Genomic DNA, 17,123 nt, shown 5'->3' with positions numbered 1-17,123 from the left:
AACTTTGATCGTTGACTCGTAACGGCATGTGCTCGGAGATCTATTCACCGTTAGCATAGTTTTGCGATTGATCATCCCGAAAAACCTAGCAAAGCCCGAAAATAGTATGCAGAGCTTGCATTCCAGTCCCGGGCTGCAAGGTATGCGTGTGATTAATTCTGATGAATAAGTTTAACCAGAGCAGACGGAGGTAGCACATGCTGCTGCGATAAGAATGTCACGAATCTTATTTCACAAAACGGCACCATCAAAGCGTTACGCATTAGAGCGGAGATAGATGGCAAGCGTAAGCTGCTGCGTAACCGATTTTGAAAGATAGTTTAGGTATCTGGAGCAAAAGCTTTCATGATTAATGTGAGACAGTTTGGGCATATGAGTTATTTTAATTTTTATTTTGTTCACTTCTTTACACTTTTTTCATCGTTTCGTTTTAAAATTAAAACTCCAATAGTACGCTTGTTGTCACGCTCGGTTTCAGCTTACACACTGAAAAACATTTTAAAATACTCCCTACATACCTGGTACACATTGTGGCCATCGGCGTCAACTGCAATCGTCGATTAGTCACGTGCAAACGAGGACGAATGTAATACAGGAATGCTTACTTCCTAGCACACCCATTTGCAAATTACACTTGATGGAAAAACACACATCGGAAAATGTCACGCAATGTTCAAACATGAGATGTGCATTGCCGGCATGGTGTCGTGTCATAAACATGTTGTAAAATTTATAGCCATCACTCATGAGCGTTCGTGGGCGCGTTTATTAATTTGCTAATATATATGCAAATATCTTTTATGATTTTGCATCGATAGGCGTTGAACAAGACACGCAATTGGATGGTTTTGCTTGAAAATGTATGTTCTATAATCGCTTCAAGTTAATATGTATCACACATTGTAGTAATGATTCTAACATGTTTCTTATACTGTTTATAAGGCTTTGTTTGTTGTTTTCAGAAGTAATTTAGAATCAAACAAAAGATAACATACACTTTTTTATAATGTTTGCATTCAAAATTAATTGTTTTCTAAGAGTGATGACAGCAAAAAAAAACAAGAAAAAGTGTTAACTTTTCAAAACTGTCTTAAATTTTATTCACATTACCTAGCATTTATCAAAATTCTACGAGCTTATGTTCGTTCGTTTTGTGTTTTTTTGTGTGGCCTTTCTATTCAATTTTGTCTTCAGTTCGATCTCGGAATTATAATAGCAATTCTCGAAAGGTTAAAAATATGATCTTGCTCGTGAGCGTTGCAGTTCGCCAAATAAAGTCCATTTTTTGTGCATCATTATCTGCTGTTCATATGGAGGTTGATTCAAAGATTTTTTTTATCAAACTTAATCTCTCTTTCTACTTGAAGTGCTTGATCAGCTGCATCGGTATTGTAGTGGATGAAATGGAGTCTTAATCTTTGAATTGGACGTTTTCAACTGTTTCGGCAAACCGTTAAAACTAGTCATCTAAGAGGGTCCGGCCCGAAAGGATTTATCTGATTTTGAAAAATGGAAAGAACCTATTCGTATAAAAATTACTAAACGTCTTTTAGTATGAAACTTTATACCGTCAAAGTCTTCCAACTTTGATTATTATAATATGGATTTACGGATGAATCATTATTTATTTAATTAATTTTCAGTATGTAATACTTGTTGTGATTATACACAGGTGTATTTTACAATGATTGTCAAAGAGCTTTTTCATATGGAATCAGTTATGAATTTGCCAAACAGTACTTGATAGAAACAAATAATTTTTCACTCGTTTAGGATGTTGTACTGTTTTGTATACTTACATATATTTGGAAGAATGGTAAGAAAAGGTCGTATTTCAGATTATTGATATTACCTTGTTGTTTTGACTGATCACACTTTTACGCACTCTGTTGCCAATCCTTTACTGATAAATTTTTACAATTACTTTTAATAAAAGTAATTACCGACCTTGGGCCAGTCTTGTGGTACAGTCGCCAACTCGTACAACTTAACAACATGCCCGTCATGGGTTCAAGCCCCGAATAGACCGTGCCCCCATACCTAGGACTGATTATCCTGCTATGGTAACAATAAGTCAAAGAAAGCCAAGCTCACTTCACCAGTGGGTACACAGGCAGGCCTTGACCGACAACGGTTGTTGTGCCAAAGAAGAAGAAGAATTTTTTTCAAAAAAAAAAAAAAACAACAAACGTTTGCTCCTTGGTCCACGACTCTGGATTACTAGCCAAATTTGGCCCTTTACTTATCGAGTACTTTACTTTAAAAGTTTGCCGACCGCTGGTGTATAGGATGGGGAAGGATGTTGTAAATGGTCATATCCTGCGTATTGGGTGAGTATCACATCAGTTGATACGGGATGGTGTTGGCTGGTAGAACGCGTTCTCTTCCGCAGTTGATTCACTGTTTTTGTTCTGGGAATCGCAAATTAACGGATAACCTTATAAACTGATTTACGTAGCACTCGGTTGTAGCTGTCCCCGTGGAGAGCTACGATTTATTATATAGACATATAATTTCAATGTAAACCTCAGGTGCTACGGCTATGGCTGTGGCTAATGTCAAACATTAGCAGCGATCGTATTTAGTGCGCATTTTCGTTAAATCATAGCTTGTTAAATGCTTTGAAAAATAGTCTTAAAATTATTTTTATAACGTTAATTGTTAAACATTATCAAAGAATGACTCAAATTAATCCTTCCAAAATAGTAGCATTTTGAACCTTTCATGTTCATTCGATTCATACGAAGCACCAGTCATGGTAAGCAACATCCCTTAAGAAAACAGTTATTTATAATGTGTTAGTTTTTTCAAGTATAAAAAAAACCCCGAACTATTGCACAAAAATTATCGATTCACTCACGCGCATTCTATCTTAAAGACTTTCCGACAAAACTTATCCCTCCAAAAAGTGCATCGAAATCAATGCATGATTTATTTTTCCAACCATTTCCACAGCGGAATGGGTCAACGCACAGAACATCATCCCGAAATGGCGTGCCATTAGTCTGCAAAGTTTTTCCTGCAATCCAGCTTGACATTCGTCGTTGGCTGTGCGCCTGTTCGGTCGGTTTTGAACTGCTGAGCAGCGTTGCCCTCCTCGTCCAATTAATGCCAATCCGCACTGGTCCGTATTGCCGGTGCACCAGGCAATGCCATTGCACTGGGAGGAGCTTTTTTTCTCTCCAAAAGTGTCAAGTGTGTGTCAATAAAGTCATAATAACCTTGCCAGCTGGAAATAATTGCCCCTCTGCAAACTTTACGTGTTTATCTTTGTGACACGACGCTCCCGACACCGAATTGATTGGATTAATCTGGCGGGACGGCCCTGGTGGGTAGGCACCAGCTTAGACCATGCTGGCGGTGCTGTGATAGCGGTATGTCGATCGTTCGTCGTCACCGACGCTGTCATCGGAGGGGCGAGTGCGGTTTGCTGCAGACGAACTAGCCGCAGCAGTGCGAGATTCGCTCCCGAGAGGATGACCACCGATATTGAACGATATTGCAGGCAATATTGATTCAACCAATTGGATAGGATCAATACTTTTATTTCGCTGGCTTGTCATTGATTTTCTTCCCAATGCGAGGACGGAATAGACGTGGTGGCTGATATCAGAAACAGTCGTCGGTACAGTTGTACCGACATGGATCCTGGAATACTTTTCAGCTGCTGGATACTAAATTGCATCGAACCAGTGGAAACCGAGAAAGAAACCGGGTGGATCAGTAAGTGCAGAAAACGGAGGTGTGCAGATGTGTTTTAACTTTGTCCTTTCCACACAACTGAACTGGCCTGCGCCGGGAAGGAGAGGCAGAATGGTTCCGGTTTTTCAGTGTGAAAGCTGTTTATCCGACTCATGGTTGACCGGCTTGGTGGCGACAAAGGCTTCATTGTAGAGACTGCAGCGTAACAGCTCCTGCTCGGGATGCGTATCCATTAGGAGGGGAACATCGTACTCAGATCCCGTCCAGAGAGGCGAACAGAGATGCTACGGCAGGAAGGCGTACAAAAGCAATATCCGATAAGAAAACAATAGCAGTGACCGGTAGTGCATAGCATAGGATGTCTAGAATTCAACGGAACGGCCGTACCAGGAGATTACCAACAGTACACGCAAATGGAGCGAAGCGAATGTGAGCTAGATTTACATTCAGATTTATATCCAACTGTTTCGCTGTTGAACAATTCGAGCAATAATTGTTAATCTTACTTGCGTACGTGAGGTTTAGAGAGTTTGAAAGATTTGCCACCAAACAACATCTAGCTGCAGTGGGGTCGGGATGGAGTGTGTTACAACACTTGCATAACAATTAATTGCGATTTTTCCAACATTTTCCTTCCGTTGGTAGCTAAATCGATGAAACACATTTGAACAGAAACTGTGAAACAAGTTATAAACACCTTTAAGGTCATGGACAAAAACAACGTTAAACACACGCGTAACATTGTCTCTGGCTACGACCATGCTTCTTAGCTCAACACATCTAAACTGGTCAGCTGCGTTACCTCTGCTTAGATGCAACAAGGTGAAATGAACTCTGTGCCCGCGGTAAGTCCTCACGCTTCGACCGTTTGAGCTACATTTCAGATCGTATCCGTGCATCGTCAGAAGCCTGATGAATGGGGCCGTTTTGCATTATTAAGGTAGCACAACCCACTCTCATTATCGTTGTCAGGGATGCATATCAATGCAGCCGCGTTGATCCGTACGGAGCTTGAACCATCTGCAAGGCGGGGAGTTAAAACAGGAAGACATAAAAAACCTTCACATTGCAAACGAACGAACGTGCTAGTAAATTTGTGGCACAACCTCACGAATAGACGGATGGAAATGTACCGTAGCGTACGTGTGTGTGTGTGTGTGTGTGTGTGTGTCTGTGTGTAGTGTTTCCTTCCCTCTCATTACCTACAATACAATCGCGTAGGATGAAAACTGCTGATAAGCTTAGAGTTATATGTGTAATTTGCAGAAAACCCACCCTGCCGAAGCTTTCTTTACGGGCGGCTTTTGTTGTAATGGGAACTATAGGCTCAGGCCGGTAAGGGTTGCTTTACCTCGGCCCTGCTTGACCGTGTGTGTACATGTTGCTTTCACGAGACCAAGGACTCACTGGAAATTGAATCTATGGAAGAAAGAAGCGGATGAAAGAGAAACTGTTCCGGAAAATTTAAAACCGGGTGCTGGCGAGCATATTTTTTATTCTTCAATGTACTTGCGTATGCAAAGGGCTGGTGCGCTGCTGTACTTTGCACCTTAACGAGATGTTATGCATTGTAATGATTTTCGCAACATGCAAAATGGTGATTGAAGGTGTAGTACTCTGGCTGAGATACGAGCAAAAAGGCAAGGAAAAGAAACGGCCGGAAAGAAAATTATTCCTTACAAGCGGAAGCGCGATTATTTTATCGCTGCTTTCATGCTAGTCGCGGCCAGTTTGACTTAACTTTCCGAGGCGTTAATCCTGTTATATCGGTTTGCACTGCAAGGAAAACTTGCAGTTGTAAGTTGTGGATTACATAAAACTTCTTTTTGGTATTATCTTTCGCACGGTGTAGTTGTGTGATTGTTTTTTTCCGTTGATGGTTGGATGGTAAATAAAACTTTGTATGTAAAGCTGTGTTTAAGGTGTGTCATTGTTAGTAGACAGCTCGAGTTTTTATCCTGATCCATGTGGTGTATGCAAATAAGTTTATTTAATAATAGTTTTTCTAAGTAAAGGTGTGAGCAAACCTTGGGTTTGTGTGATTATTTGTATGATTGAAGAGATTACATTTACATTACTTCTTCTTAAGACATGTCTGTCATATTTATACAATTGCTTAGTTTCAATAGCTTAGTTTTGTATAAAAGTTTATTCAGCCAAGGGGTTGTAAATTTCAATTGTATTTTTCCCCTTAGTTAAATTCTTTTTTAATTTTGCATTTTTTTTAAATCTACTAAATTCTTCCGGCCAAGATTGCCATTAAGCATAGAATTCAATGAGGAGAGAACATAATTTCGCACCTGTTATCGCGTAAGATTTCAAAATTTAAAAATGGAAATAAAAGAACTAACTTACTAACGGTATAAGAGTTACTTATCTTAATATTAGTCTTATCTTAATATCTTAATATCTTAATATTAGATATCTTAATATTAGTTACAGGTTCGGCACATAGCTTGCAGCTGTTATCATAGCACACCTTGCAACAAAAACAAAAAAAAACAAAAAAAATACAAAAACTAATAGTACATTTCAGAAATGTTTTCATTAAATGAAAAATTAGGTGAGTTATATTATAAATTAAATTGGTTGAGATACGCAAATGAGATGATTTTATGTATTACAGACATAAATCTATTCAAGGGATAATAAATTCCAACTATGTAGTGATGTTAAAAAAATTGTTTCAACATGCATACTAAACACAAAGAAGGCCTTTTGGATTTGTGAAAAGAAATAAGCAATCAGTAATATGATCATGCAATACCACTCCGCAGCGTTTTGATAAAATGCAGTGTGCGATTTGGAAAACCTTTCAGTGAAATGAAAGCGTAGTGCAGCAAATCAGACACGGATTATTGACAACACAGTGATAAACGACAATGAAGAAAATCCTTAACCAGCTTCATGGGTGTTAGAAAGATTGGGTTACCAAAAACACCCTTCGCATCGAGTAATGATGCTTGTCGTTCACCTTTTTTTTGTATTGTGGCTGCGTGTGGAACGTTATTTCTTACCTGTCGTGAAAAATGATTACATCCTTAGCCATTTCTCTACCGCACAACGCATATCATAACGATTTGTCAGAGTGACAAAGGTCACAACTAGATCATGACGTTTTTTCTGCTTCAAAGCTTTCAGCAGCATTCATTTTATTGAACAGCTCGGGGTTTTTTGTAGCTGATGTTGAAGCAGTCCCTTCGGAACCATCAATACCAGCGAATGAGATTTCATCCTTGAGCGGGTATAAATAACACTCCATGAATGACTCAAACGGACGGTAACGTGGTGATGCCTAACGTTGTGAAACGAATCGAAAGGATCGCAAATGAAAGCCACACTAGTAAATGCTCTTTTCCAATCGAATGTCACTGTTCATTATTCAAACATCAATAGGCGTAAGCATCTTAGGAGATAAATCACCCACAACATCAAAGAGATTAGTTTAAAAAATGTAGCAGTAACTAAGTTAAGCATAGGAAACATCGCTAGTATCTATTTTGTTGAGACGAACAGAAATAATCATTTCTGTTTAACTTATGCTGATGCCTCCGCGGATGCGCTTAAGGAAAACCACACAAAAAAATATTACGAAAATATATCCATGCAAACATGACTCAAGCCGTGTTCGCTAATTACAAGCTCACCTAACGATTAACCACACTCGCAAGCTAGATAAACAGCAGAGACTGATTAAGATCTAATGGTGGTTGAAGGCTCGGTTAATTCCGTTAATTATGTTCTTCGAGCAATTTTATGAAAGTGTGTTGCTTTGGTTACACATTTCGTTCATTTTTCGTTAGCCTCTAGCCTTTGCCGGTACTTTGTAATCTTGCTAATTTGACCATTCTAAATCCATGCGGATTTTTGTACACTTTTTCCAAGATTTGCCAAGCTGTGGAGAGCAGTAGTTGTACGCTCATGAACAAATCGTATCAGTGTAAACCACACTACTGTCGGCTGTTTCTGTCAATCAATAGTAAACCATCTAAGCACGATTGTAAAGCAATCGTTTTTTAGTGTCAATTTGCTCAATCTACTGATTGACTGCAAGACAGCGCGAACAGAAAGCGTCCTGCCCGCGGTAGTGCAATCCGCAACAGCAACAGCAGCAGCAAAACAAATTACATTGCCACGCTGACGGTAGATTAGTTGCCCTTCTGTTTTCACCAAACAAATGTACACGGCGTATATGTGTGCGTGTGGATCTTTTAGACCATCTTCATCATTCGTCAATGTCAGCGCCACCCGAGGGAAGCTGAACGAATCGATCAGGGAAATGTAACTGTAACGGAGTAGCTGCCCTTCAAGTGGGTACACTGCTGCCGACCCCGTCCAGGGCCGTGCATTTGAGGAGAAAACGGCACCAACAGTAATAGCAGTGTGAAGAATGAACAAGAAAACGCCGCTTGGTGAAGGCGTACTTATGCTGGGGATGATGATGGATTTCATTTGGTTTAGTTCGCTGACAGTGATGGTTTTGGTTAACATTAATCCACCATCATGTCTTGCAACGGGTAGAACATTTCTCCTTCGGTACTACGAGCCGAGATAAGAAAAAGCTGGCAAACTGTTCGAAACATTTAAAAATAAATTGTTTACCGGGCTCGGCAGCGCACCGTTGAATTGCCTGTGGAATCGTAAATGTGCGTGACCATTGAAGAAGAGTGTGATTGTGTATTTATCCGGGCAATTTCTTTCATGAGGTCATGATTAATATTTATTTTTAATTGGGCTAATGAAAAACGCCTCAAAAAACATTAATCATGAATATCTACAGTAGCTACAGTGGATGCATGTATCAAGTGCTCAGGGATTAGTTAGAAAAATGTGCATTTCAATTATTTTAACTTTGATAATTGGCAAACCTAATTTTGTTTTTAAACATTTTAAACGAGTTGATAAGTGTTTAGACAATACATGCATATACAATCAACTGTTTGTAATTTGTAATCGCTCTAATTTGGAAAACCGCTATAATATAGAAAATGTTGCAGTTCCTTCATTTTCAGTACATCTTTGCTTTATCTAGTATAACATATGACAGTATATGTACATTCTGTGGGAGTAGGTAGTGTCTTTGTGACTGACAAAAAGACTGACTATTTAAGTTAAAATTGTTTTATTTAACATTAATAAAAATATATATTTAATATTTGACTATTTGATTTGTTCGATCATAATGCTTTTGACTGCGATCTAAAGTATTAATGTAAGGCATTGGTTTTAACACTCTGTGATGCTATCTTACACAAATTCATCTATGTCCAAAGAATGCCAACATTGATTACAGTCTGCTCGCAATTTTAGTGATTTAAATTTTCCAAAAGGTCAATGAACATCAATTTTACGCTTAGTGTATTATAAAAGATATATTGGAAATTATATGTTCCTAGGTAAAAAAGATACCTCGCTTGACAAAATGTTGATATGACAACATGACAATTTCATTGAAGCGTGTAGTGAATAATTTATTACGATATTTGCAAACTTTCACATTTTCAACACACATTCAAAGAAATAGTAAAATAATTATATTTCATAAATATTTATATAATGTAGGGCTCAGAATTATTGGAAAAAAATATTATTGTTATTTCGAGAAAACAATCTCAATCACCTCCCGCAGTAAACACTTTCAAAAGTAACTTTTATTATTTTCATTCAACTATTTCTCATTTTCTCCGCACCGTAAAGTTTAACGTCTTTGCGCCGAGCAGCTCCTTGCAGTAAAGTTGGTAATTGTTTTCCTTTCGCCGTGATTGCCAACCGTTGAATGTGACCCTGCCAATTCGTTGGGGTAGAAACGATCGTCAGATTTTTTTGTGCTGCTCAGTTTATTTGTTTTTGAGTCTCTTGAATGTTTAAATTTGCTCGACTTACAATTAATCATTTCAACTTTAGAAACAAATGATCAAAACTCCCTATATTGCTTACTGCATATACGTTCCAAATTAAAGACTTTGCAGAGTGTTTAAAACATTGTATGATCTTAACAATATGTGGCACGCCCATTACTTTCCAAAGCAAAATAGTACGCACAAGCAAAAGAAGAATCTTTATTAATTGAAACTAATCTATGTTGTTTTCCATTTTCATTCATTAAATCGATAACTTTTGCCGAGCGACAAAAAGTGAACAAACGGAAACCACCAACTTGTAGAGTGTCCGAGCAATCTTTAAGAGGCGGTCCTCAAGTTTTACGATGCTGGGGGCTTTTTTGTCGAACAATTTTCTGGTCATTGGTTGACGTTCTGCCAACATTTTTCAAGAAGCATCAAACCATCAGAGACACCGAAACCGGCGGCGTTTGATTTCCGTTTGTGACCCTCGGTCCTGTCCTGGCCGGCAGTGGCAAAATGGTAATTTAATGGACACTGGGGAAAAGCGAATTAAGAACTATGCTCTCGCAGCCCGATGGTAGCAAAACTGCAAGGGCGGCTCTTCGTGTGGCGACCCAGATTGGTTTCGGGTCAGTTTTGGGCACGGTTATTTATGATCTGATTTAGAGTAACGAGCACCGGTGTCTGATTTCGCTGAGATGGTAAGCACGATAAAACGGGGCTGCGTCTAGAGATTAACTGTTGCGATATTGTTTACGATCGGACCGGAGTTTGGGAATCAATTTTCAGTTTTCCAATTTGAGGCGCTCCGAAGTGAGAGGATTGAACTTTGCTGGAAAGTTTGCTTACGCAATGTAGCGTTTGGCATTTATTTGGCAACAAAGAGCAATAGTGTGAGTGCATCGTCATTAAACGGGCCATCTTTGACACTGTATTGAGTTACTGAAATAATGATTGGCAAAATGCTAGATGTTACAGCATAACTCAACTATGCCTTAAGTTAACGCGCTAGTTATCACAGCAGTAATGTTGGGGACAAACTTTCTTGGCTAAAGATGTTAACAGTAACGATAATGTAATATTTATCTTACAAACATAAAATTATACTGTTTGCTCAACTAAAGCATTATTCTATGCAAACGCATTTCATTTACATAATGCATACGTTATGTATAAAACATATTGCTTATCTATCATCTGATATCTGCATAGATTATCATCAATATTTCTAAAGTATGTGGACAATTATGAAATATGTTGATATTACTACATTATTATAAATATAATAAAATTCCGCTTGTAATATAGTTATCGATGTTAGTAAGATATAATAGCAACGATTCAAAGATATATATGATCTAATCGAGTAAATTAATACAATTTAAAGTTGTTTCTTAGAAAGAAAGATAAAAGGCCATTATTTTGATTAATTGTACTATGAGCTAGGAACAAGATATTTAAAATTCAACCCCATGAAGCGATTTGGGAAAAATGGGAACAAATCTTACATTTTTCTCTTTCTCTATTTTGTTACGATTTCGTATTTAACTGGAGAGCACGTCCTGTTTATCGTTATTTAATTCTTATCTCGATGTTGTTTAATGGAATTTTCAAGTAGTAGAGTATTATACCAAACAGAAAGCTCGAGAAACCCTTTTCAGGAAATGCAAAACTTGTGTTGCTCCTTTATTTTCCGTCGTCGTAGCGTATAAGAATAGCATAGTAAGGTCAGTAGAAAGTGTTTAGCGAAATCTCTGCACCGTGTTGATTTCGTACTACATTAACAATTCGTATAATCGTTGGGCACGTCTAGCCGGAGGTGAACCGCGCTCGTTCTTCAGGTGAAGAAATTATTATGTGAAGCACATTTCTCCCAAGGGAGAAAAATATCATCCATCAGCACGTGGAGCAACGCGACCGGTTACCGGCTAGTGGAAATGGTGAAATGTTTTCTCGCACATTCCCATCCGCCACTACGCAGAGGTGGTGCTCTGATGAATGCAGTAGTTCTGCATTATTTACGGATCAGTTCTAACGTGTTTGCAGGCAGCGGTATTTTACGGTTACTTTCGTGGAATCTAAGCTGCTGAAAGCTCCGTCTCTTCCTCTATCCTTCTTTGTCTATCTTACACTCTTTCTTTCTCCCTCCGACAACTGGTTACTCCTGGCACCATGACAGGTCCCAGCGCCTTAAACGTGGCGAAATTCTTTCATCTGCCAACACGAATCGAAAGTTAAGCGCTAAAAATTTAAGCTCTTTCCTAGCAGGCAAGGTACGCGCTGGTGTGCCGGTGGTGTGCACCGGACTGAAAGGAGAAATGCAGCCCAAAACGATGATCCGGCAAGGATGCACTTAAATGGTGCCCATGCGCCGGTGGGGTGGTTTCAGGGTCGTTGGTATAGAGCGGTAGTAATAATCGTAAAATTGTTTCCGCAACCGTGGAAAGCTCACATGGGTTGACCTAATTTGGCACAGTCGGACGGTGTGCGAACGTTTGAGTAGTCCAATGCACGGGCGAAAGGGTGACAAGCGGAAAGCAACTTAAACTGTATCCCAGTGCAATGATAAGGATAGTGACCATGCAATATTCTCGGCCAACCAGAAACTTTCCAAATCCGACCGTTCAATCGATCGGTTTGCATGCGTTTGGTCCATGAAAACGAACAAGGGTGCCTCGAGCACAAGATTAAGCAGTAACACCAGCATGGGTTTTAACCTGGCCGGGAGTGTAAAAAGGAAACTTTTAAGTGAAATCTGTATCAAACTTTCGGAAGAAATCAAGGAAACATGGTTTTAGTTTTTAACTTTCAGCAGCTGCTTTTCTCGCAATGTGGGAAAACACAAAATCACATTCAGATCAGCGATAAAAGATATTCTTCAATGAAATAGTCTTAAAACGATATTAGTTTTCGATTTTATTCCTGAACTGCATTGTTTAATAGTATTTGATAATGAAAAATGAAGATTCAATTGCTTGTTTGAAAAAATGAACTCATTGAACTGATATCATGAACCGATATCACCAATGTTAAATGGGTAAATTATACATGGGTCAGCCATACTATATAGATAGTTGTTGAAACAACATGTGGGTAAACATATATTGATTCATTCTTTATTTTGATTTATGATTACTTTCAGGAAAATTATTTTGTAGAATCGTACTAAAAAATCAACTTACTTTTTCGCTTATTTTTTTATTCAATTGTCAGTGATGATTAAGTGATTAAGTAATATATACTTCGAGACATCACGATCTCCCCCCAGACATCTAAACTAAAAAGTTTTTTTTATATTCAATAATACGGGTTTCAAAGAATCATCAACTAATAAAGGTTAAAATAAGCAACATGGCCGAAGCTGTTCCTAGTGAATGTAAAACAAGGTAAAAATACTAAGCTAGATGCTATTGGAGCTGTCAGAATAATGTCATGCACTCACGCATTTTGATGTCAGATATACTAAGCTTAAAGTTGACCTGTCATAAAATATAATAACTATTATCTCGAACAGCTTTTTTATAGTAAAACATCCAAAATAAGCTTCGTCTGCCCATCCGTTATCCCTTTATCTTGCCACTTCATCTTGGGCTATTGTCCTTCCATACATACGAGAAATATTTACATGTTCTCCTTTTTCTAAATTCATAAAAGACCTACATAATAATATGCTTTATATTTTTTCTTAAGCCCATTCTAAAAGATCGATCGAGTACAGTCGAGTATAATATTAATATTATGATGACTAAAAACTAGAATGAAATACTAATTAAAGTGACTAAGAAGTTTGTATAGAACAGCATTCAACGCGCGTGAGATGTTTTTAAACAGCACAGCTGTCTCACATATTTGACTGCCGTTTGAACAACTTTTTGCATGGTATACAGGTATATGAGGTACTAGGCGTCCCCATTAGTACAGTTGTGGCAGGCTAAATTCGGTCGCCTTTTTTAACTAATTTCCTATTCTTCTTCTCCTTTGGGTTCAACAACCGTTGTTGGTCAAGGCCTGCCTGTACCACTTGTGCGGTTAGCTTTCAGTGACTTTTGGATTACCCCCAATAGCAGTATAGTCAGTCCTACATATGACGGCACGGTCTATTTGGAACTTTAATACATGACGGGAATGTTACGTCGTACGAGTTGGCGACTGTACCACGAGACCAGCTATTTTCTAATTATTTGGTTAATTTTTTATAATTACATAGCTAATTCCCATCTTGTTGTTCGTCTAAAGTGCATCTTTTTTACTTTAGACGAATAACATATTTCATTCCAGTACTCATGCACCCCCTCCCTCCCCATCGAATGAATTAATATTTCATGCAATGTATTTTTCAGTTAGGTTTTATCAATTAGGCAAGGGGTATGTTGTGAAAATATCTTTGTGCTGGCCTTCCAAACGGCTATCACTACGTAAGGATGGTCATACTCGTAGCGATTCCTTCATACATCACTGTACAAGGTAAAACAACACTGGCCACGTATCGTGGTCAGGCCAGAACGTGTCAGTATTGTGGAGCAAATTTACATTTCGGGATGAACTGTGTAACAGCGTCAAAGGTAAAAGTACAAAAAGCTAGCGTAAACAGGAGACTAAGGGCCGTGGCAACGCCTTTTCGCATGCGATTTTATCGGACGGCCTGTCAAATTTTTATGTGGGATTTGACAGATAACTTCGGACAACTAAATCCCATATAAATCTCGTCCGATAAAATCGCATGCGATCAGCATTGCCATCGCCCTAATACAGTCTAACACAGATGCGGTTGCATCTAACACCAGCAATAAAAAATAGCCTAAAGAAGAAAGTGACACAAAAGAGAAAACGATAGCTGAGAGTGATTTCCGCTCGCAAGCTAAATCAACTGCTGAACGATCGCCTTCCAGCACAAGTGAAACAACGGGCTCATCACCACCGAACAAACCACAGCTATGCTCATCTAACCGGCGTATGATTCTCTCAGTTGAGGCATTAACTGTGAGTGACAGTGATAACGATAGTTTAAGGGACATTTCGTCGGAGAGAAGGAGAAAAAAACATCGCTTGTGCTCGGTCAATCTTAAAATGCCTAGTGAAATAAACATAAGGTTACGCATCGCCACTATAAACACGTGCAATATTTCAAGCATTGCATAAGTTGAGTTCCTACAAGCTACAATTAGATTAATGTATGTAGATGTTGTATGTTTACAAGAGGTTTACGATGAAAGATTGGAAATAAGAGGGTATGATACATACACTAATTTAAACCATTTTAGCCTACAGACATTAAAAGGAAAGACAAAGTATGTCCTTTACAAATAAAACAATAGAACTCATTACAAACCCTCCTAACATAACACATTTATCACGCCTTTCTTCTTCTTCTTCTTTGGCACAACATTCGCTGTCGGTCTAGGCCTGCCTGTACCCCCACTGCTGAAGTGAGCTTGGCTTTCAGTGACTTATTGTTACCATAGCTGGATAGTCAGTCCTACGTATGGGGGCACGGTCAATTCGGGGCTTGAACCCATCACGGGCATGTTGTTAAGTCGTACGAGTTGACGACTGTACCACCAGACCGGTCCATCACGCCTTTATCCATGTATAAAAGCCAAAGTCACAGAAATAGCGAATCCCCCCTCAACATACATCTCCTACCTACAAACAGCCAAATATCTGTATAAACTAAATCTGCTATCAATAGAAACTCTCACTCCCCCCTCACAATGGAAAAATATTCAAATACTAATAATACTGAAATTAATTCGCAGGATCGAAGTTTATATTATGAACTCATAAAGAACAAAATTCATAAAGAACAAAAAAGAGAAAAAATATCCGAATGGAAACTGGTAGCTTCCCCGAACTGTGAACTCTGTGGGACAATAGAAACCCTTAAATATAAATTAGTATATTGCAAAAGAATTAACAAACGTATCAAATGTTACATGAATTCAAAGGCAAGCACACTTAATATTTACAAAATATACAGATATAATACAGATATGCTGGGACCAAAGTTAAGTAAAATTACACAACGTAAAAAATAGTAATAATGAAGTAATATATTCATTACGTTCGTTTAGTTTTAAATGAAAAATGATAAATTGATATAGACTTAAAAAAAATGTCAAGCCCTTTCCCAAACTCGATCGAATTCGGTAACGATCGTAGCGGTTGTAAAAATTACATAAAATGGTGGTCTCCTTGGATGTTTTTCAAACATTTTGCCATATTCGACGCAAAACTGAGCAGGATACTCATGAAATAAATTAAAGCAACAGCTGTATCTAAGCAACGGCAACTATCGTTCCTCTTCGATCGAGTTTGGGAAAGTGACTGATTATCTAGCTTAATATAATAAAGAGAAATTCATGTAGCGCTGTTAAATTATAAGAAATAAAATCTGAAATATATTGTTTTACAATAACAAATATGATAAGAATAGATTTTTTAAACCTTAAACATGTGATTTTTAGAAAATGTCTAATCCATAAAAAATAATGGTAAAAATGGTTAGTAAAAGAAAATAATTAATGCATGTACTGCACACTACTGCTTTACACGAAAACCGAGGTTATCGACAGTTTGAAAAGTGTGTCGTTTTCATTGTTTCATTTTCTTTATCCTCTCCGCACACGACGAATGAATTGAAATCGAGAACCAAAACACTGCCCAAGTCTTACTCGTGCAATCACTGAATGGATAACATACTCTTTTGGATAACATACTTTTGCATAATTTTTTTTTTTCAATCAATGTTTTCTCTTCAATGTTAGCCGTAAAAGCTAACACATTTATTATTTTATAATAAAATATGACTTTCATCGTGTGAATCTACTGAGTACAATATACAGAGAATTGAGCTGTTTGACAAACTAAAACGAAAAAAGATCATTACTAATTTGACACTTTTTCATATGCCATGTAAGAAAAGTATGGTCAACGTATTATATTCCTTAGAATAGACAAAAACCGACAGGGGATGTAGCTTTTTAAATGTGTAAAATTGTGATTTAAATTTGAATCAAATCATTTTTTTGCAAAACTAATCGAGGTATTAAAGTTCACTAGTTTTAAGAATTGCAATCGTTCGTATTATTTTTTATCATTAACGAATATTAACCATTACTTTGAATCAAAAATTAGTGAAAATGCATGAGGTAATACATTTTGAATGATTTTTTTTTCATTTGAAATATGGATTGGCATAGGTACTTCGAAACGAATTCGTTTGCATCACCAAACATTAGACATATGATGCATACTGCTTGTTTCAATATCATCCATGCATATTGAAACTTCACAAATTACAATCGCCAAGAGCAGTGCATTTACAGATCCTGAACTTTGGATGGAAATGTTGCCACTTCACTCACTGAAGCATGGCACGTTGGGTAGAACAGCTCTTCAGCTTGCTTCCAAAGCACATGTGATGGCAGTAACCGAAACCTCTCAACCCGTTCTGACGATGCTAAAGTGCAGATACTTAAACGAACGTCCATGATTGGAACTACATTTGACTTTTGGGCCAAGACTGGCGTTTACTGGTATTGGAAAGAGTGCGAGACAGCTTCAATTTGAGGATTATTT

The sequence above is a fragment of the Anopheles coluzzii genome, chromosome 3, assembly GCF_943734685.1.
Source record: "Anopheles coluzzii chromosome 3, AcolN3, whole genome shotgun sequence".
Taxonomy (NCBI): domain Eukaryota; kingdom Metazoa; phylum Arthropoda; class Insecta; order Diptera; family Culicidae; genus Anopheles; species Anopheles coluzzii.
This window is presented reverse-complemented; position numbering follows the sequence as displayed.